This window comes from Xyrauchen texanus, chromosome 9 (genome assembly GCF_025860055.1).
Source record: "Xyrauchen texanus isolate HMW12.3.18 chromosome 9, RBS_HiC_50CHRs, whole genome shotgun sequence".
Taxonomy (NCBI): Eukaryota; Metazoa; Chordata; class Actinopteri; order Cypriniformes; family Catostomidae; genus Xyrauchen; species Xyrauchen texanus.
Genome location: NC_068284.1, coordinates 2871339 through 2892338, shown reverse-complemented (window position 1 = coordinate 2892338; position 21000 = coordinate 2871339). Strand labels below are relative to the sequence as shown.

Sequence of the window (21000 nt, the reverse complement as noted above, 5' to 3'; positions counted from 1 at the left end):
CTGTCATGGCGAACATATGACACTGCTTCAATGGCTACGTAACACGTCCGTGACCATAGAAGCTACTGGAGATATATAGCTGCTTAGAAATATCCAAATCATACCGATCAACACTTAAAAAAATCAACAAAAAAGTCAAAATCCCAACTACGTCATGACCTTACAGTAGTTAAACCACATCTCTTCTAAACTTGTTTAATACAAAAATCTTTTTAACACCTTTGGTTAACAACTGTCTAATGTTATACTGAATAAACACACCACTCTGAACATACTCTTTTCCTCCATATTGCCAAAAACAATACAGAACACTCATCAACAGCAAAGAGCTATGATCAAAATTATCGCTCAGAACCTGATTCCCGCTAAGAAAAGAGCATCAAAACTCATCATCGTGGATAGGAAGACAAATCTTTTGAAACACATTTTCAAGCTAAAAATTATAGAAATGATCCCTGAAAGTATAATCTTAATTTCCTCAATGGAACACAAAAGAAGCTCCATTCTCACATGCTCCTTGTCACTACTGGTTTTGCTTTGTTGATATCGGTAGGCTTTAAAGTTCAAGCTACATTTACATCAGAGCAGAAAGTTCTTCCAGTGCGTTTCTACAAACCACATTTTAGCGTTAATATATCACGTGAAAACCAAAAATAATATTGAATATGTCACTCTTTTGTGGCATTACCATTTGTTCGATAATCAACAGGTGCTAACAAATCAACACACCTTGGAGATTCCTTTGATCTAAAATAATCTAAATAACTACTAACGTTAAATATAAATGACAAAAAATGTCTGTCATGGCGAACATATGACACTGCTTCAATGGCTACGTAACACGTCCGTGACCATAGAAGCTACTGGAGATATATAGCTGCTTAGAAATATCCAAATCATACCGATCAACACTTAAAAAATCAACAAAAAAGTCAAAATCCCAACTACATCATGACCTTACAGTAGTTAAACCACATCTCTTCTAAACTTGTTTAATACAAAAATCTTTTTAACACCTTTGGTTAACAACTGTCTAATGTTATACTGAATAAACACACCACTCTGAACATACTCTTTTCCTCCATATTGCCAAAAACAATACAGAACACTCATCAACAGCAAAGAACTATGATCAAAATCATCGCTCAAAACCTGATTCCCGCTAAGAAAAGAGCATCAAAACTCATCATCGTGGATAGGAAGACAAATCTTTTGAAACACATTTCCAAGCTAAAAACTATAGAAATGATTCCTGAAAGTATAGTCTTAACTTCCTCAATGGAACACAAAAAGAGCTCCATTCTCACATGCTCCTTGTCACTACTGGTTTTGCTTTGTTGATATCTGTAGGCTTTAAAGTTCAAGCTACATTTACATCAGAGCAGAAAGTTCTTCCAGTGTGTTTCTACAAACTACATTTTAGCGTTAATATATCACGTGAAAACCAAAAATAATATTGAATATGTCACTCTTTTGTGGCATTACCATTTGTTCGATAATCAACAGGTGCTAACAAATCAACACACCTTGGAGATTCCTTTGATCTAAAATAATCTAAATAACTTCTAACGTTAAATATAAATGACAAAAATGTCTGTCATGGCGAACATATGACACTGCTTCAATGGCTACGTAACACGTCCGTGACCATAGAAGCTACTGGAGATATATAGCTGCTTAGAAACATCCAAATCATACCGATCAACACTTAAAAAATCAACAAAAAAGTCAAAATCCCAACTACTTCATGACCTTACAGTAGTTAAACCACATCTCTTCTAAACTTGTTTAATACAAAAATCTTTTTAACACCTTTGGTTAACAACTGTCTAATGTTATACTGAATAAACACACCACTCTGAACATACTCTTTTCCTCCATATTGCCAAAAACAATACAGAACACTCATCAACAGCAAAGAACTATGATCAAAATCATCGCTCAAAACCTGATTCCCGCTAAGAAAAGAGCATCAAAACTCATCATCGTGGATAGGAAAATGAATCTTTTGAAACACATTTCCAAGCTAAAAACTATTGAAATGATCCCTGAAAGTATAATCTTAACTTCCTCAACGGAACACAAAAAGAGCTCCATTCTCACATGCTCCTTGTCACTACTGGTTTTGCTTTGTTGATATCTGTAGGCTTTAAAGTTCAAGCTACATTTACATCAGAGCAGAAAGTTCTTCCAGTGCGTTTCAACAAACTACATTTTAGCGTTAATATATCACGTGAAAACCAAAAATAATATTGAATATTGTCACTCTTTTGTGGCATTACCATTTGTTCGATAATCAACAGGTGCTAACAAATCAACACACCTTGGAGATTCCTTTGATCTAAAATAATCTAAAAACTACTAACGTTAAATAAAAATGACAAAAAATGTCTGTCATGGCGAACATATGACACTGCTTCAATAGCTACGTAACAGGTCCGTGACCATAGAAGCTACTGTAGATGTCTAGCTGCTTAGAAACATCCAAATCATACCGATCAACACTTAAAAAAAAAAATCAACAAAAAAGTCCAAATCCCAACTGCATCATGAACTTGCAGTAGTTAAACCACAACTCTTCTAAACTTGATTAATATAAAAATCTTTTTAACACCTTTGGTTAACAACTGTCTAATGTTATACTTCATAAACACACCACTCTGAAAATATTCTTTTCCTCCATATTGCCAAAAACAATACAGAACGCTCATCAACAGCAAAGAGCTATGATCAAAATTATCGCTCAGAACCTGATTCCCGCTAAGAAAAGAGCATCAAAACTCATCATCGTGGATAGAAAGACAAATCTTTTGAAACACATTTCCAAGCTAAAAACTATAGAAATGATCCCTGAAAGTATAATCTTAACTTCCTCAACGGAACACAAAAAGAGCTCCATTCTCACATGCTCCTTGTCACTACTGATTTTGCTTTGTTGATATCGGTAGGCTTTAAAGTTCAAGCTACGTTTACATCAGAGCAGAAAGTTCTTCCAGTGCGTTTCTACAAACTACATTTTAGCGTTAATATATCATGTGAAAACCAAAAATAATATTGAATATGTCACTCTTTTGTGGCATTACCATTTGTTCGATAATCAACAGGTGCTAACAAATCAACACACCTTGGAGATTCCTTTGATCTAAAATAATCTAAATAACTACTAACGTTAAATATAAATGACAAAAAATGTCTGTCATGGCGAACATATGACACTGCTTCAATGGCTACGTAACACGTCCGTGACCATAGAAGCTACAGGAGATATATAGCTGCTTAGAAATATCCAAATCATACCGATCAACACTTAAAAAATCAACAAAAAAGTCAAAATCCCAACTACATCATGACCTTACAGTAGTTAAACCACATCTCTTCTAAACTTGTTTAATACAAAAATCTTTTTAACACCTTTGGTTAACAACTGTCTAATGTTATACTGAATAAACACACCACTCTGAACATACTCTTTTCCTCCATATTGCCAAAAACAATACAGAACACTCATCAACAGCAAAGAGCTATGATCAAAATCATCGCTCAGAACCTGATTCCCGCTAAAAAAAGAGCATCAAAACTCATCATCGTGGATAGGAAGACAAATCTTTTGAAACACATTTCTAAGCTAAAAACTATAAAAATGATCCCTGAAAGTATAATCTTAACTTCCTCAAGGGAACACAAAAGAGCTCCATTCTCACATGCTCCTTGTCACTACTGGTTTTGCTTTGTTGATATCTGTAGGCTTTAAAGTTCAAGCTACATTTACATCAGAGCAGAAAGTTCTTCCAGTGCGTTTCAACAAACTACATTTTAGCGTTAATATATCACGTGAAAACCAAAAATAATATTGAATATGTCACTCTTTTGTGGCATTACCATTTGTTCGATAATCAACAGGTGCTAACAAATCAACACACCTTGGAGATTCCTTTGATCTAAAATAATCTAAATAACTACTAACGTTAAATATAAATGACAAAAAATGTCTGTCATGGCGAACATATGACACTGCTTCAATGGCTACGTAACACGTCCGTGACCATAGAAGCTACTGGAGATATATAGCTGCTTAGAAACATCCAAATCATACCGATCAACACTTAAAAAAAAAATCAACAAAAAGTCCAAATCCCAACTGCATCATGAACTTACAGTAGTTAAACCACATCTCTTCTAAACTTGTTTAATACAAAAATCTTTTTAACACCTTTGGTTAACAACTGTCTAATGTTATACTGAATAAACACACCACTCTGAACATACTCTTTTCCTCCATATTGCCAAAAACAATACAGAATACTCATCAACAGCAAAGAGCTATGATCAAAATTATCGCTCAGAACCTGATTCCCGCTAAGAAAAGAGCATCAAAACTCATCATCGTGGATAGGAAGACAAATCTTTTGAAACACATTTTCAAGCTAAAAACTATAGAAATGATCCCTGAAAGTATAATCTTAATTTCCTCAATGGAACACAAAAGAAGCTCCATTCTCACATGCTCCTTGTCACTACTGGTTTTGCTTTGTTGATATCGGTAGGCTTTAAAGTTCAAGCTACATTTACATCAGAGCAGAAAGTTCTTCCAGTGCGTTTCTACAAACTACATTTTAGCGTTAATATATCACGTGAAAACCAAAAATAATATTGAATATGTCACTCTTTTGTGGCATTACCATTTGTTCGATAATCAACAGGTGCTAACAAATCAACACACCTTGGAGATTCCTTTGATCTAAAATAATCTAAATAACTACTAACGTTAAATATAAATGACAAAAAATGTCTGTCATGGCGAACATATGACACTGCTTCAATGGCTACGTAACACGTCCGTGACCATAGAAGCTACTGGAGATGTCTAGCTGCTTAGAAACATCCAAATCATACCGATCAACACTTAAAAAATCAACAAAAAAGTCAAAATCCCAACTACATCATGACCTTACAGTAGTTAAACCACATCTCTTCTAAACTTGTTTAATACAAAAATCTTTTTAACACCTTTGGTTAACAACTGTCTAATGTTATACTGAATAAACACACCACTCTGAACATACTCTTTTCCTCCATATTGCCAAAAACAATACAGAACACTCATCAACAGCAAAGAACTATGATCAAAATCATCGCTCAAAACCTGATTCCCGCTAAGAAAAGAGCATCAAAACTCATCAACGTGGATAGGAAGACAAATCTTTTGAAACACATTTCCAAGCTAAAAATTATAGAAATGATTCCTGAAAGTATAGTCTTAACTTCCTCAATGGAACACAAAAAGAGCTCCATTCTCACATGCTCCTTGTCACTACTGGTTTTGCTTTGTTGATATCTGTAGGCTTTAAAGTTCAAGCTACATTTACATCAGAGCAGAAAGTTCTTCCAGTGTGTTTCTACAAACTACATTTTAGCGTTAATATATCACGTGAAAACCAAAAATAATATTGAATATGTCACTCTTTTGTGGCATTACCATTTGTTCGATAATCAACAGGTGCTAACAAATCAACACACCTTGGAGATTCCTTTGATCTAAAATAATCTAAATAACTTCTAACGTTAAATATAAATGACAAAAATGTCTGTCATGGCGAACATATGACACTGCTTCAATGGCTACGTAACACGTCCGTGACCATAGAAGCTACTGGAGATATATAGCTGCTTAGAAACATCCAAATCATACCGATCAACACTTAAAAAATCAACAAAAAGTCAAAATCCCAACTACATCATGACCTTACAGTAGTTAAACCACATCTCTTCTAAACTTGTTTAATACAAAAATCTTTTTAACACCTTTGGTTAACAACTGTCTAATGTTATACTGAATAAACACACCACTCTGAACATACTCTTTTCCTCCATATTGCCAAAAACAATACAGAACACTCATCAACAGCAAAGAACTATGATCAAAATCATCGCTCAAAACCTGATTCCCGCTAAGAAAAGAGCATCAAAACTCATCATCGTGGATAGGAAGACAAATCTTTTGAAACACATTTCCAAGCTAAAAACTATAGAAATGATTCCTGAAAGTATAGTCTTAACTTCCTCAATGGAACACAAAAAGAGCTCCATTCTCACATGCTCCTTGTCACTACTGGTTTTGCTTTGTTGATATCTGTAGGCTTTAAAGTTCAAGCTACATTTACATCAGAGCAGAAAGTTCTTCCAGTGTGTTTCTACAAACTACATTTTAGCGTTAATATATCACGTGAATACCAAAAATAATATTGAATATGTCACTCTTTTGTGGCATTACCATTTGTTCGATAATCAACAGGTGCTAACAAATCAACACACCTTGGAGATTCCTTTGATCTAAAATAATCTAAATAACTACTAACGTTAAATATAAATGACAAAAAATGTCTGTCATGGCGAACATATGACACTGCTTCAATGGCTACGTAACACGTCCGTGACCATAGAAGCTACTGGAGATATATAGCTGCTTAGAAACATCCAAATCATACCGATCAACACTTAAAAAATCAACAAAAAGTCAAAATCCCAACTACATCATGACCTTACAGTAGTTAAACCACATCTCTTCTAAACTTGTTTAATACAAAAATCTTTTTAACACCTTTGGTTAACAACTGTCTAATGTTATACTGAATAAACACACCACTCTGAACATACTCTTTTCCTCCATATTGCCAAAAACAATACAGAACACTCATCAACAGCAAAGAACTATGATCAAAATCATCGCTCAAAACCTGATTCCCGCTAAGAAAAGAGCATCAAAACTCATCATCGTGGATAGGAAAATGAATCTTTTGAAACACATTTCCAAGCTAAAAACTATTGAAATGATCCCTGAAAGTATAATCTTAACTTCCTCAATGGAACACAAAAGAGCTCCATTCTCACATGCTCCTTGTCACTACTGGTTTTGCTTTGTTGATATCTGTAGGCTTTAAAGTTCAAGCTACATTTACATCAGAGCAGAAAGTTCTTCCAGTGCGTTTCTACAAACTACATTTTAGCGTTAATATATCACGTAAAAACCAAAAATAATATTGAATATGTCACTCTTTTGTGGCATTACCATTTGTTCGATAATCAACAGGTGCTAACAAATCAACAAACCTTGGAGATTCCTTTGATCTAAAATAATCTAAATAACTACTAACGTTAAATATAAATAACAAAAATGTCTGTCATGGCGAACATATGACACTGCTTCAATGGCTACGTAACACGTCCGTGACCATAGAAGCTACTGGAGATAAATAGCTGCTTAGAAACATCCAAATCATACCGATCAACACTTAAAAAATCAACAAAAAGTCAAAATCCCAACTACATCATGACCTTACAGTAGTTAAACCACATCTCTTCTAAACTTGTTTAATACAAAAATCTTTTTAACACCTTTGGTTAACAACTGTCTAATGTTATACTTCATAAACGCACCACTCTGAACATACTCTTTTCCTCCATATTGCCAAAAACAATACAGAACACTCATCAACAGCAAAGAGCTATGATCAAAATCATCGCTCAAAACCTGATTCCCGCTAAGAAAAGAGCATCAAAACTCATCATTGTGGATAGGAAGACAAATCTTTTGAAACACATTTCCAAGCTAAAAACTATAGAAATGATCCCTGAAAGTATAATCTTAACTTCCTCAATGGAACACAAAAAGAGCTCCATTCTCACATGCTCCTTGTCACTACTGGTTTTGCTTTGTTGATATCTGTAGGCTTTAAAGTTCAAGCTACATTTACATCAGAGCAGAAAGTTCTTCCAGTGCGTTTCAACAAACTACATTTTAGCGTTAATATATCACGTGAAAACCAAAAATAATATTGAATATTGTCACTCTTTTGTGGCATTACCATTTGTTCGATAATCAACAGGTGCTAACAAATCAACACACCTTGGAGATTCCTTTGATCTAAAATAATCTAAAAACTACTAACGTTAAATAAAAATGACAAAAAATGTCTGTCATGGCGAACATATGACACTGCTTCAATAGCTACGTAACAGGTCCGTGACCATAGAAGCTACTGTAGATGTCTAGCTGCTTAGAAACATCCAAATCATACCGATCAACACTTAAAAAAAAAATCAACAAAAAGTCCAAATCCCAACTGCATCATGAACTTGCAGTAGTTAAACCACAACTCTTCTAAACTTGATTAATATAAAAATCTTTTTAACACCTTTGGTTAACAACTGTCTAATGTTATACTTCATAAACACACCACTCTGAAAATATTCTTTTCCTCCATATTGCCAAAAACAATACAGAACGCTCATCAACAGCAAAGAGCTATGATCAAAATTATCGCTCAGAACCTGATTCCCGCTAAGAAAAGAGCATCAAAACTCATCATCGTGGATAGAAAGACAAATCTTTTGAAACACATTTCCAAGCTAAAAACTATAGAAATGATCCCTGAAAGTATAATCTTAACTTCCTCAACGGAACACAAAAAGAGCTCTATTCTCACATGCTCCTTGTCACTACTGATTTTGCTTTGTTGATATCGGTAGGCTTTAAAGTTCAAGCTACATTTACATCAGAGCAGAAAGTTCTTCCAGTGCGTTTCTACAAACTACATTTTAGCGTTAATATATCATGTGAAAACCAAAAATAATATTGAATATGTCACTCTTTTGTGGCATTACCATTTGTTCGATAATCAACAGGTGCTAACAAATCAACACACCTTGGAGATTCCTTTGATCTAAAATAATCTAAATAACTACTAACGTTAAATATAAATGACAAAAAATGTCTGTCATGGCGAACATATGACACTGCTTCAATGGCTACGTAACACGTCCGTGACCATAGAAGCTACAGGAGATATATAGCTGCTTAGAAATATCCAAATCATACCGATCAACACTTAAAAAATCAACAAAAAGTCAAAATCCCAACTACATCATGACCTTACAGTAGTTAAACCACATCTCTTCTAAACTTGTTTAATACAAAAATCTTTTTAACACCTTTGGTTAACAACTGTCTAATGTTATACTGAATAAACACACCACTCTGAACATACTCTTTTCCTCCATATTGCCAAAAACAATACAGAACACTCATCAACAGCAAAGAGCTATGATCAAAATCATCGCTCAAAACCTGATTCCCGCTAAGAAAAGAGCATCAAAACTCATCATCGTGGATAGGAAGACAAATCTTTTGAAACACATTTCCAAGCTAAAAACTATAGAAATGATCTCTGAAAGTATAATCTTAACTTCCTCAAGGGAACACAAAAAGAGCTCCATTCTCACATGCTCCTTACTACTGGTTTTGCTTTGTTGATATCTGTAGGCTTTAAAGTTCAAGCTACATTTACATCAGAGCAGAAAGTTCTTCCAGTGCGTTTCAACAAACTACATTTTAGCGTTAATATATCACGTGAAAACCAAAAATAATATTGAATATTGTCACTCTTTTGTGGCATTACCATTTGTTCGATAATCAACAGGTGCTAACAAATCAACACACCTTGGAGATTCCTTTGATCTAAAATAATCTAAATAACTACTAACGTTAAATATAAATGACAAAAAATGTCTGTCATGGCGAACATATGACACTGCTTCAATGGCTACGTAACACGTCCGTGACCATAGAAGCTACTGGAGATATATAGCTGCTTAGAAACATCCAAATCATACCGATCAACACTTAAAAAAAAATCAACAAAAAGTCAAAATCCCAACTGCATCATGAACTTACAGTAGTTAAACCACATCTCTTCTAAACTTGTTTAATACAAAAATCTTTTTAACACCTTTGGTTAACAACTGTCTAATGTTATACTGAATAAACACACCACTCTGAACATACTCTTTTCCTCCATATTGCCAAAAACAATACAGAATACTCATCAACAGCAAAGAGCTATGATCAAAATTATCGCTCAGAACCTGATTCCCGCTAAGAAAAGAGCATCAAAACTCATCATCGTGGATAGGAAGACAAATCTTTTGAAACACATTTTCAAGCTAAAAACTATAGAAATGATCCCTGAAAGTATAATCTTAACTTCCTCAATGGAACACAAAAGAGCTCCATTCTCACATGCTCCTTGTCACTACTGGTTTTGCTTTGTTGATATCGGTAGGCTTTAAAGTTCAAGCTACATTTACATCAGAGCAGAAAGTTCTTCCAGTGCGTTTCTACAAACTACATTTTAGCGTTAATATATCACGTGAAAACCAAAAATAATATTGAATATGTCACTCTTTTGTGGCATTACCATTTGTTCGATAATCAACAGGTGCTAACAAATCAACACACCTTGGAGATTCCTTTGATCTAAAATAATCTAAATAACTACTAACGTTAAATATAAATGACAAAAAATGTCTGTCATGGCGAACATATGACACTGCTTCAATGGCTACGTAACACGTCCGTGACCATAGAAGCTACTGGAGATATCTAGCTGCTTAGAAACATCCAAATCATACCGATCAACACTTAAAAAATCAACAAAAAGTCAAAATCCCAACTACATCATGACCTTACAGTAGTTAAACCACATCTCTTCTAAACTTGTTTAATACAAAAATCTTTTTAACACCTTTGGTTAACAACTGTCTAATGTTATACTGAATAAACACACCACTCTGAACATACTCTTTTCCTCCATATTGCCAAAAACAATACAGAACACTCATCAACAGCAAAGAACTATGATCAAAATCATCGCTCAAAACCTGATTCCCGCTAAGAAAAGAGCATCAAAACTCATCATCGTGGATAGGAAGACAAATCTTTTGAAACACATTTCCAAGCTAAAAACTATAGAAATGATTCCTGAAAGTATAGTCTTAACTTCCTCAATGGAACACAAAAAGAGCTCCATTCTCACATGCTCCTTGTCACTACTGGTTTTGCTTTGTTGATATCTGTAGGCTTTAAAGTTCAAGCTACATTTACATCAGAGCAGAAAGTTCTTCCAGTGCGTTTCTACAAACTACATTTTAGCGTTAATATATCACGTGAAAACCAAAAATAATATTGAATATGTCACTCTTTTGTGGCATTACCATTTGTTCGATAATCAACAGGTGCTAACAAATCAACACACCTTGGAGATTCCTTTGATCTAAAATAATCTAAATAACTACTAACGTTAAATATAAATGACAAAAATGTCTGTCATGGCGAACATATGACACTGCTTCAATGGCTACGTAACACGTCCGTGACCATAGAAGCTACTGGAGATATATAGCTGCTTAGAAACATCCAAATCATACCGATCAACACTTAAAAAATCAACAAAAAGTCAAAATCCCAACTACATCATGACCTTACAGTAGTTAAACCACATCTCTTCTAAACTTGTTTAATACAAAAATCTTTTTAACACCTTTGGTTAACAACTGTCTAATGTTATACTGAATAAACACACCACTCTGAACATACTCTTTTCCTCCATATTGCCAAAAACAATACAGAACACTCATCAACAGCAAAGAACTATGATCAAAATCATCGCTCAAAACCTGATTCCCGCTAAGAAAAGAGCATCAAAACTCATCATCGTGGATAGGAAGACAAATCTTTTGAAACACATTTCCAAGCTAAAAACTATAGAAATGATTCCTGAAAGTATAGTCTTAACTTCCTCAATGGAACACAAAAGAGCTCCATTCTCACATGCTCCTTGTCACTACTGGTTTTGCTTTGTTGATATCTGTAGGCTTTAAAGTTCAAGCTACATTTACATCAGAGCAGAAAGTTCTTCCAGTGTGTTTCTACAAACTACATTTTAGCGTTAATATATCACGTGAAAACCAAAAATAATATTGAATATGTCACTCTTTTGTGGCATTACCATTTGTTCGATAATCAACAGGTGCTAACAAATCAACACACCTTGGAGATTCCTTTGATCTAAAATAATCTAAATAACTACTAACGTTAAATATAAATGACAAAAATGTCTGTCATGGCGAACATATGACACTGCTTCAATGGCTACGTAACACGTCCGTGACCATAGAAGCTACTGGAGATATATAGCTGCTTAGAAACATCCAAATCATACCGATCAACACTTAAAAAATCAACAAAAAGTCAAAATCCCAACTACATCATGACCTTACAGTAGTTAAACCACATCTCTTCTAAACTTGTTTAATACAAAAATCTTTTTAACACCTTTGGTTAACAACTGTCTAATGTTATACTGAATAAACACACCACTCTGAACATACTCTTTTCCTCCATATTGCCAAAAACAATACAGAACACTCATCAACAGCAAAGAACTATGATCAAAATCATCGCTCAAAACCTGATTCCCGCTAAGAAAAGAGCATCAAAACTCATCATCGTGGATAGGAAGATAAATCTTTTGAAACACATTTCCAAGCTAAAAACTATAGAAATGATCCCTGAAAGTATAATCTTAACTTCCTCAATGGAACACAAAAGAGCTCCATTCTCACATGCTCCTTGTCACTACTGGTTTTGCTTTGTTGATATCGGTAGGCTTTAAAGTTCAAGCTACATTTACATCAGAGCAGAAAGTTCTTCCAGTGCGTTTCTACAAACTACATTTTAGCGTTAATATATCACGTGAAAACCAAAAATAATATTGAATATGTCACTCTTTTGTGGCATTACCATTTGTTCGATAATCAACAGGTGCTAACAAATCAACACACCTTGGAGATTCCTTTGATCTAAAATAATCTAAATAACTACTAACGTTAAATATAAATGACAAAAAATGTCTGTCATGGCGAACATATGACACTGCTTCAATGGCTACGTAACACGTCCGTGACCATAGAAGCTACTGGAGATATATAGCTGCTTAGAAACATCCAAATCATACCGATCAACACTTAAAAAATCAACAAAAAGTCAAAATCCCAACTACATCATGACCTTACAGTAGTTAAACCACATCTCTTCTAAACTTGTTTAATACAAAAATCTTTTTAACACCTTTGGTTAACAACTGTCTAATGTTATACTGAATAAACACACCACTCTGAACATACTCTTTTCCTCCATATTGCCAAAAACAATACAGAACACTCATCAACAGCAAAGAGCTATGATCAAAATCATCGCTCAGAACCTGATTCCCGCTAAGAAAAGAGCATCAAAACTCATCATCGTGGATAGGAAGACAAATCTTTTGAAACACATTTCCAAGCTAAAAACTATAGAAATGATTCCTGAAAGTATAATCTTAACTTCCTCAATGGAACACAAAAAGAGCTCCATTCTCACATGCTCCTTGTCACTACTGGTTTTGCTTTGTTGATATCTGTAGGCTTTAAAGTTCAAGCTACATTTACATCAGAGCAGAAAGTTCTTCCAGTGCGTTTCTACAAACTACATTTTAGCGTTAATATATCACGTGAAAACCAAAAATAATATTGAATATGTCACTCTTTTGTGGCATTACCATTTGTTCGATAATCAACAGGTGCTAACAAATCAACACACCTTGGAGATTCCTTTGATCTAAAATAATCTAAATAACTACTAACGTTAAATATAAATGACAAAAAATGTCTGTCATGGCGAACATATGACACTGCTTCAATGGCTACGTAACACGTCCGTGACCATAGAAGCTACTGGAGATATATAGCTGCTTAGAAACATCCAAATCATACCGATCAACACATAAAAAATCAACAAAAAAGTCAAAATCCCAACTACATCATGACCTTACAGTAGTTAAACCACATCTCTTCTAAACTTGTTTAATACAAAAATCTTTTTAACACCTTTGGTTAACAACTGTCTAATGTTATACTGAATAAACACACCACTCTGAACATACTCTTTTCCTCCATATTGCCAAAAACAATACAGAACACTCATCAACAGCAAAGAACTATGATCAAAATCATCGCTCAAAACCTGATTCCCGCTAAGAAAAGAGCATCAAAACTCATCATCGTGGATAGGAAGACAAATCTTTTGAAACACATTTCCAAGCTAAAAACTATAGAAATGATTCCTGAAAGTATAATCTTAACTTCCTCAATGGAACACAAAAAGAGCTCCATTCTCACATGCTCCTTGTCACTACTGGTTTTGCTTTGTTGATATCTGTAGGCTTTAAAGTTCAAGCTACATTTACATCAGAGCAGAAAGTTCTTCCAGTGCGTTTCTACAAACTACATTTTAGCGTTAATATATCACGTGAAAACCAAAAATAATATTGAATATGTCACTCTTTTGTGGCATTACCATTTGTTCGATAATCAACAGGTGCTAACAAATCAACACACCTTGGAGATTCCTTTGATCTAAAATAATCTAAATAACTACTAACGTTAAATATAAATGACAAAAAATGTCTGTCATGGCGAACATATGACACTGCTTCAATGGCTACGTAACACGTCCGTGACCATAGAAGCTACTGGAGATATATAGCTGCTTAGAAACATCCAAATCATACCGATCAACACTTAAAAAATCAACAAAAAAGTCAAAATCCCAACTACATCATGACCTTACAGTAGTTAAACCACATCTCTTCTAAACTTGTTTAATACAAAAATCTTTTTAACACCTTTGGTTAACAACTGTCTAATGTTATACTGAATAAACACACCACTCTGAACATACTCTTTTCCTCCATATTGCCAAAAACAATACAGAACACTCATCAACAGCAAAGAACTATGATCAAAATCATCGCTCAAAACCTGATTCCGCTAAGAAAAGAGCATCAAAACTCATCATCGTGGATAGGAAGACAAATCTTTTGAAACACATTTCCAAGCTAAAAACTATAGAAATGATCCCTGAAAGTATAATCTTAACTTCCTCAATGGAACACAAAAAGAGCTCCATTCTCACATGCTCCTTGTCACTACTGGTTTTGCTTTGTTGATATCGGTAGGCTTTAAAGTTCAAGCTACATTTACATCAGAGCAGAAAGTTCTTCCAGTGCGTTTCTACAAACTACATTTTAGCGTTAATATATCACGTGAAAACCAAAAATAATATTGAATATGTCACTCTTTTGTGGCATTACCATTTGTTCGATAATCAACAGGTGCTAACAAATCAACACACCTTGGAGATTCCTTTGATCTAAAATAATCTAAATAACTACTAACGTTAAATATAAATGACAAAAAATGTCTGTCATGGCGAACATATGACACTGCTTCAATGGCTACGTAACACGTCCGTGACCATAGAAGCTACTGGAGATATATAGCTGCTTAGAAACATCCAAATCATACCGATCAACACTTAAAAAATCAACAAAAAAGTCAAAATCCCAACTACATCATGACCTTACAGTAGTTAAACCACATCTCTTCTAAACTTGTTTAATACAAAAATCTTTTTAACACCTTTGGTTAACAACTGTCTAATGTTATACTTCATAAACACACCACTCTGAACATACTCTTTTCCTCCATATTGCCAAAAACAATACAGAACACTCATCAACAGCAAAGAGCTATGATCAAAATCATCGCTCAAAACCTGATTCCCGCTAAGAAAAGAGCATCAAAACTCATCATCGTGGATAGGAAGACAAATCTTTTGAAACACATTTCCAAGCTAAAAACTATAGAAATGATCCCTGAAAGTATAATCTTAACTTCTTCAATGGAACACAAAAAGAGCTCCATTCTCACATGCTCCTTGTCACTACTGGTTTTGCTTTGTTGATATCTGTAGGCTTTAAAGTTCAAGCTACATTTACATCAGAGCAGAAAGTTCTTCCAGTGCGTTTCAACAAACTACATTTTAGCGTTAATATATCACGTGAAAACCAAAAATAATATTGAATATTGTCACTCTTTTGTGGCATTACCATTTGTTCGATAATCAACAGGTGCTAACAAATCAACACACCTTGGAGATTCCTTTGATCTAAAATAATCTAAAAACTACTAACGTTAAATAAAAATGACAAAAAATGTCTGTCATGGCGAACATATGACACTGCTTCAATAGCTACGTAACAGGTCCGTGACCATAGAAGCTACTGGAGATGTCTAGCTGCTTAGAAACATCCAAATCATACCGATCAACACTTAAAAAAAAAATCAACAAAAAGTCCAAATCCCAACTGCATCATGAACTTGCAGTAGTTAAACCACAACTCTTCTAAACTTGATTAATATAAAAATCTTTTTAACACCTTTGGTTAACAACTGTCTAATGTTATACTTCATAAACACACCACTCTGAAAATATTCTTTTCCTCCATATTGCCAAAAACAATACAGAACGCTCATCAACAGCAAAGAGCTATGATCAAAATTATCGCTCAGAACCTGATTCCCGCTAAGAAAAGAGCATCAAAACTCATCATCGTGGATAGAAAGACAAATCTTTTGAAACACATTTCCAAGCTAAAAACTATAGAAATGATCCCTGAAAGTATAATCTTAACTTCCTCAACGGAACACAAAAGAGCTCCATTCTCACATGCTCCTTGTCACTACTGATTTTGCTTTGTTGATATCGGTAGGCTTTAAAGTTCAAGCTACATTTACATCAGAGCAGAAAGTTCTTCCAGTGCGTTTCTACAAACTACATTTTAGCGTTAATATATCATGTGAAAACCAAAAATAATATTGAATATGTCACTCTTTTGTGGCATTACCATTTGTTCGATAATCAACAGGTGCTAACAAATCAACACACCTTGGAGATTCCTTTGATCTAAAATAATCTAAATAACTACTAACGTTAAATATAAATGACAAAAAATGTCTGTCATGGCGAACATATGACACTGCTTCAATGGCTACGTAACACGTCCGTGACCATAGAAGCTACAGGAGATATATAGCTGCTTAGAAATATCCAAATCATACCGATCAACACTTAAAAAATCAACAAAAAAGTCAAAATCCCAACTACATCATGACCTTACAGTAGTTAAACCACATCTCTTCTAAACTTGTTTAATACAAAAATCTTTTTAACACCTTTGGTTAACAACTGTCTAATGTTATACTGAATAAACACACCACTCTGAACATACTCTTTTCCTCCATATTGCCAAAAACAATACAGAACACTCATCAACAGCAAAGAGCTATGATCAAAATCATCGCTCAGAACCTGATTCCCGCTAAGAAAAGAGCATCAAAACTCATCATCGTGGATAGGAAGACAAATCTTTTGAAACACATTTCCAAGCTAAAAACTATAGAAATGATCCCTGAAAGTATAATCTTAACTTCCTCAATGGAACACAAAAGAGCTCCATTCTCACATGCTCCTTGTCACTACTGGTTTTGCTTTGTTGATATCTGTAGGCTTTAAAGTTCAAGCTACATTTACATCAGAGCAGAAAGTTCTTCCAGTGCGTTTCAACAAACTACATTTTAGCGTTAATATATCACGTGAAAACCAAAAATAATATTGAATATGTCACTCTTTTGTGGCATTACCATTTGTTCGATAATCAACAGGTGCTAACAAATCAACACACCTTGGAGATTCCTTTGATCTAAAATAATCTAAATAACTACTAACGTTAAATATAAATGACAAAAAATGTCTGTCATGGCGAACATATGACACTGCTTCAATGGCTACGTAACACGTCCGTGACCATAGAAGCTACTGGAGATATATAGCTGCTTAGAAACATCCAAATCATACCGATCAACACTTAAAAAAAAAAAATCAACAAAAAAGTCAAAATCCCAACTGCATCATGAACTTACAGTAGTTAAACCACATCTCTTCTAAACTTGTTTAATACAAAAATCTTTTTAACACCTTTGGTTAACAACTGTCTAATGTTATACTGAATAAACACACCACTCTGAACATACTCTTTTCCTCCATATTGCCAAAAACAATACAGAATACTCATCAACAGCAAAGAGCTATGATCAAAATCATCGCTCAGAACCTGATTCCCGCTAAGAAAAGAGCATCAAAACTCATCATCGTGGATAGGAAAACAAATCTTTTGAAACACATTTCCAAGCTAAAATCTATAGAAATGATCCCTGAAAGTATAATCTTAACTTCCGCAATGGAACACAAAAAGAGCTCCATTCTCACATGCTCCTTGTCACTACTGGTTTTGCTTTGTTGATATCGGTAGGCTTTAAAGTTCAAGCTACATTTACATCAGAGCAGAAAGTTCTTCCAGTGCGTTTCTACAAACTACATTTTAGCGTTAATATATCACGTGAAAACCAAAAATAATATTGAATATGTCACTCTTTTGTGGCATTACCATTTGTTCGATAATCAACAGGTGCTAACAAATCAACACACCTTGGAGATTCCTTTGATCTAAAATAATCTAAATAACTACTAACGTTAAATATAAATGACAAAAAATGTCTGTCATGGCGAACATATGACACTGCTTCAATGGCTACGTAACACGTCCGTGACCATAGAAGCTACTGGAGATGTCTAGCTGCTTAGAAACATCCAAATCATACCGATCAACACTTAAAAAATCAACAAAAAAGTCAAAATCCCAACTACATCATGACCTTACAGTAGTTAAACCACATCTCTTCTAAACTTGTTTAATACAAAAATCTTTTTAACACCTTTGGTTAACAACTGTCTAATGTTATACTGAATAAACACACCACTCTGAACATACTCTTTTCCTCCATATTGCCAAAAACAATACAGAATACTCATCAACAGCAAAGAGCTATGATCAAAATCATCACTCAGAACCTGATTCCCGCTAAGAAAAGAGCATCAAAACTCATCATCGTGGATAAGAAAACAAATCTTTTGAAACACATTTCCAAGCTAAAAACTATAGAAATGATTCCTGAAAGTATAATCTTAACTTCCTCAATGGAACACAAAAAGAGCTCCATTCTCACATGCTCCTTGTCACTACTGGTTTTGCTTTGTTGATATCGGTAGGCTTTAAAGTTCAAGCTACATTTACATCAGAGCAGAAAGTTCTTCCAGTGCGTTTCTACAAACTACATTTTAGCGTTAATATATCACGTGAAAACCAAAAATAATATTGAATATGTCACTCTTTTGTGGCATTACCATTTGTTCGATAATCAACAGGTGCTAACAAATCAACACACCTTGGAGATTCCTTTGATCTAAAATAATCTAAATAACTACTAACGTTAAATATAAATGACAAAAAATGTCTGTCATGGCGAACATATGACACTGCTTCAATGGCTACGTAACACGTCCGTGACCATAGAAGCTACTGGAGATATATAGCTGCTTAGAAACATCCAAATCATACCGATCAACACTTAAAAAATCAACAAAAAAGTCAAAATCCCAACTACATCATGACCTTACAGTAGTTAAACCACATCTCTTCTAAACTTGTTTAATACAAAAATCTTTTTAACACCTTTGGTTAACAACTGTCTAATGTTATACTGAATAAACACACCACTCTGAACATACTCTTTTCCTCCATATTGCCAAAAACAATACAGAACACTCATCAACAGCAAAGAGCTATGATCAAAATCATCGCTCAGAACCTGATTCCCGCTAAGAAAAGAGCATCAAAACTCATCATCGTGGATAGGAAGACAAATCTTTTGAAACACATTTCCAAGCTAAAAACTATAGAAATGATCCCTGAAAGTATAATCTTAACTTCCTCAATGGAACACAAAAGAGCTCCATTCTCACATGCTCCTTGTCACTACTGGTTTTGCTTTGTTGATATCGGTAGGCTTTAAAGTTCAAGCTACATTTACATCAGAGCAGAAAGTTCTTCCAGTGCGTTTCTACAAACTACATTTTAGCGTTAATATATCACGTGAAAACCAAAAATAATATTGAATATGTCACTCTTTTGTGGCATTACCATTTGTTCGATAATCAACAGGTGCTAACAAATCAACACACCTTGGAGATTCCTTTGATCTAAAATAATCTAAATAACTACTAACGTTAAATATAAATGACAAAAAATGTCTGTCATGGCGAACATATGACACTGCTTCAATGGCTACGTAACACGTCCGTGACCATAGAAGCTACTGGAGATATCTAGCTGCTTAGAAACATCCAAATCATACCGATCAACACTTAAAAAATCAACAAAAAAGTCAAAATCCCAACTACATCATGACCTTACAGTAGTTAAACCACATCTCTTCTAAACTTGTTTAATACAAAAATCTTTTTAACACCTTTGGTTAACAACTGTCTAATGTTATACTGAATAAACACACCACTCTGAACATACTCTTTTCCTCCATATTGCCAAAAACAATACAGAACACTCATCAACAGCAAAGAACTATGATCAAAATCATCGCTCAAAACCTGATTCCCGCTAAGAAAAGAGCATCAAAACTCATCATCGTGGATAGGAAGACAAATCTTTTGAAACACATTTCCAAGCTAAAAACTATAGAAATGATTCCTGAAAGTATAATCTTAACTTCCTCAATGGAACACAAAAGAGCTCCATTCTCACATGCTCCTTGTCACTACTGGTTTTGCTTTGTTGATATCTGTAGGCTTTAAAGTTCAAGCTACATTTACATCAGAGCAGAAAGTTCTTCCAGTGCGTTTCTACAAACTACATTTTAGCGTTAATATATCACGTGAAAACCAAAAATAATATTGAATATGTCACTCTTTTGTGGCATTACCATTTGTTCGATAATCAACAGGTGCTAACAAATCAACACACCTTGGAGATTCCTTTGATCTAAAATAATCTAAATAACTACTAACGTTAAATATAAATGACAAAAAATGTCTGTCATGGCGAACATATGACACTGCTTCAATGGCTACGTAACACGTCCGTGACCATAGAAGCTACTGGAGATATATAGCTGCTTAGAAACATCCAAATCATACCGATCAACACATAAAAAATCAACAAAAAAGTCAAAATCCCAACTACATCATGACCTTACAGTAGTTAAACCACATCTCTTCTAAACTTGTTTAATACAAAAATCTTTTTAACACCTTTGGTTAACAACTGTCTAATGTTATACTGAATAAACACACCACTCTGAACATACTCTTTT

General features: G+C 34.3%; 26 non-coding genes across 26 annotated transcripts; all 26 read right to left on the bottom strand.

Annotated features, from left to right (window-relative positions):
* Window positions 1-259: 259 nt before the first annotated feature.
* Window positions 260-471, bottom strand: LOC127649845 (small nucleolar RNA U3). Its single transcript, XR_007971335.1, has one exon. It is a non-coding gene; the product is annotated as a small nucleolar RNA U3 (small nucleolar RNA).
* A 585-nt stretch (window positions 472-1056) lies between these two features.
* Window positions 1057-1268, bottom strand: LOC127649832 (small nucleolar RNA U3). The gene has a single exon (XR_007971323.1). It is a non-coding gene; the product is annotated as a small nucleolar RNA U3 (small nucleolar RNA).
* Window positions 1269-1852: 584 nt separating this feature from the next.
* On the bottom strand, window positions 1853-2064 carry LOC127649848 (small nucleolar RNA U3). The gene has a single exon (XR_007971338.1). It is a non-coding gene; the product is annotated as a small nucleolar RNA U3 (small nucleolar RNA).
* Window positions 2065-2654: 590 nt separating this feature from the next.
* On the bottom strand, window positions 2655-2866 carry LOC127649839 (small nucleolar RNA U3). The gene has a single exon (XR_007971330.1). It is a non-coding gene; the product is annotated as a small nucleolar RNA U3 (small nucleolar RNA).
* Window positions 2867-3451: 585 nt separating this feature from the next.
* Window positions 3452-3663, bottom strand: LOC127649849 (small nucleolar RNA U3). The gene has a single exon (XR_007971339.1). It is a non-coding gene; the product is annotated as a small nucleolar RNA U3 (small nucleolar RNA).
* Window positions 3664-4250: 587 nt separating this feature from the next.
* On the bottom strand, window positions 4251-4462 carry LOC127649844 (small nucleolar RNA U3). Its single transcript, XR_007971334.1, has one exon. It is a non-coding gene; the product is annotated as a small nucleolar RNA U3 (small nucleolar RNA).
* A 585-nt stretch (window positions 4463-5047) lies between these two features.
* LOC127649855 (small nucleolar RNA U3) lies at window positions 5048-5259 on the bottom strand. The gene has a single exon (XR_007971345.1). It is a non-coding gene; the product is annotated as a small nucleolar RNA U3 (small nucleolar RNA).
* Window positions 5260-5842: 583 nt separating this feature from the next.
* On the bottom strand, window positions 5843-6054 carry LOC127649831 (small nucleolar RNA U3). Its single transcript, XR_007971322.1, has one exon. It is a non-coding gene; the product is annotated as a small nucleolar RNA U3 (small nucleolar RNA).
* A 584-nt stretch (window positions 6055-6638) lies between these two features.
* Window positions 6639-6850, bottom strand: LOC127649847 (small nucleolar RNA U3). Its single transcript, XR_007971337.1, has one exon. It is a non-coding gene; the product is annotated as a small nucleolar RNA U3 (small nucleolar RNA).
* Window positions 6851-7432: 582 nt separating this feature from the next.
* LOC127649834 (small nucleolar RNA U3) lies at window positions 7433-7644 on the bottom strand. The gene has a single exon (XR_007971325.1). It is a non-coding gene; the product is annotated as a small nucleolar RNA U3 (small nucleolar RNA).
* A 588-nt stretch (window positions 7645-8232) lies between these two features.
* Window positions 8233-8444, bottom strand: LOC127649838 (small nucleolar RNA U3). Its single transcript, XR_007971329.1, has one exon. It is a non-coding gene; the product is annotated as a small nucleolar RNA U3 (small nucleolar RNA).
* Window positions 8445-9028: 584 nt separating this feature from the next.
* LOC127649889 (small nucleolar RNA U3) lies at window positions 9029-9240 on the bottom strand. Its single transcript, XR_007971375.1, has one exon. It is a non-coding gene; the product is annotated as a small nucleolar RNA U3 (small nucleolar RNA).
* A 585-nt stretch (window positions 9241-9825) lies between these two features.
* LOC127649843 (small nucleolar RNA U3) lies at window positions 9826-10037 on the bottom strand. Its single transcript, XR_007971333.1, has one exon. It is a non-coding gene; the product is annotated as a small nucleolar RNA U3 (small nucleolar RNA).
* Window positions 10038-10620: 583 nt separating this feature from the next.
* On the bottom strand, window positions 10621-10832 carry LOC127649830 (small nucleolar RNA U3). The gene has a single exon (XR_007971321.1). It is a non-coding gene; the product is annotated as a small nucleolar RNA U3 (small nucleolar RNA).
* Window positions 10833-11415: 583 nt separating this feature from the next.
* Window positions 11416-11627, bottom strand: LOC127649829 (small nucleolar RNA U3). The gene has a single exon (XR_007971320.1). It is a non-coding gene; the product is annotated as a small nucleolar RNA U3 (small nucleolar RNA).
* Window positions 11628-12209: 582 nt separating this feature from the next.
* On the bottom strand, window positions 12210-12421 carry LOC127649835 (small nucleolar RNA U3). Its single transcript, XR_007971326.1, has one exon. It is a non-coding gene; the product is annotated as a small nucleolar RNA U3 (small nucleolar RNA).
* A 583-nt stretch (window positions 12422-13004) lies between these two features.
* On the bottom strand, window positions 13005-13216 carry LOC127649884 (small nucleolar RNA U3). Its single transcript, XR_007971370.1, has one exon. It is a non-coding gene; the product is annotated as a small nucleolar RNA U3 (small nucleolar RNA).
* Window positions 13217-13801: 585 nt separating this feature from the next.
* Window positions 13802-14013, bottom strand: LOC127649894 (small nucleolar RNA U3). The gene has a single exon (XR_007971379.1). It is a non-coding gene; the product is annotated as a small nucleolar RNA U3 (small nucleolar RNA).
* Window positions 14014-14598: 585 nt separating this feature from the next.
* On the bottom strand, window positions 14599-14809 carry LOC127649852 (small nucleolar RNA U3). The gene has a single exon (XR_007971342.1). It is a non-coding gene; the product is annotated as a small nucleolar RNA U3 (small nucleolar RNA).
* A 585-nt stretch (window positions 14810-15394) lies between these two features.
* On the bottom strand, window positions 15395-15606 carry LOC127649887 (small nucleolar RNA U3). Its single transcript, XR_007971373.1, has one exon. It is a non-coding gene; the product is annotated as a small nucleolar RNA U3 (small nucleolar RNA).
* A 588-nt stretch (window positions 15607-16194) lies between these two features.
* LOC127649837 (small nucleolar RNA U3) lies at window positions 16195-16406 on the bottom strand. The gene has a single exon (XR_007971328.1). It is a non-coding gene; the product is annotated as a small nucleolar RNA U3 (small nucleolar RNA).
* A 584-nt stretch (window positions 16407-16990) lies between these two features.
* On the bottom strand, window positions 16991-17202 carry LOC127649886 (small nucleolar RNA U3). Its single transcript, XR_007971372.1, has one exon. It is a non-coding gene; the product is annotated as a small nucleolar RNA U3 (small nucleolar RNA).
* Window positions 17203-17792: 590 nt separating this feature from the next.
* LOC127649854 (small nucleolar RNA U3) lies at window positions 17793-18004 on the bottom strand. The gene has a single exon (XR_007971344.1). It is a non-coding gene; the product is annotated as a small nucleolar RNA U3 (small nucleolar RNA).
* A 585-nt stretch (window positions 18005-18589) lies between these two features.
* LOC127649851 (small nucleolar RNA U3) lies at window positions 18590-18801 on the bottom strand. Its single transcript, XR_007971341.1, has one exon. It is a non-coding gene; the product is annotated as a small nucleolar RNA U3 (small nucleolar RNA).
* Window positions 18802-19386: 585 nt separating this feature from the next.
* Window positions 19387-19598, bottom strand: LOC127649885 (small nucleolar RNA U3). Its single transcript, XR_007971371.1, has one exon. It is a non-coding gene; the product is annotated as a small nucleolar RNA U3 (small nucleolar RNA).
* Window positions 19599-20182: 584 nt separating this feature from the next.
* LOC127649893 (small nucleolar RNA U3) lies at window positions 20183-20394 on the bottom strand. The gene has a single exon (XR_007971378.1). It is a non-coding gene; the product is annotated as a small nucleolar RNA U3 (small nucleolar RNA).
* Window positions 20395-21000: the final 606 nt, after the last annotated feature.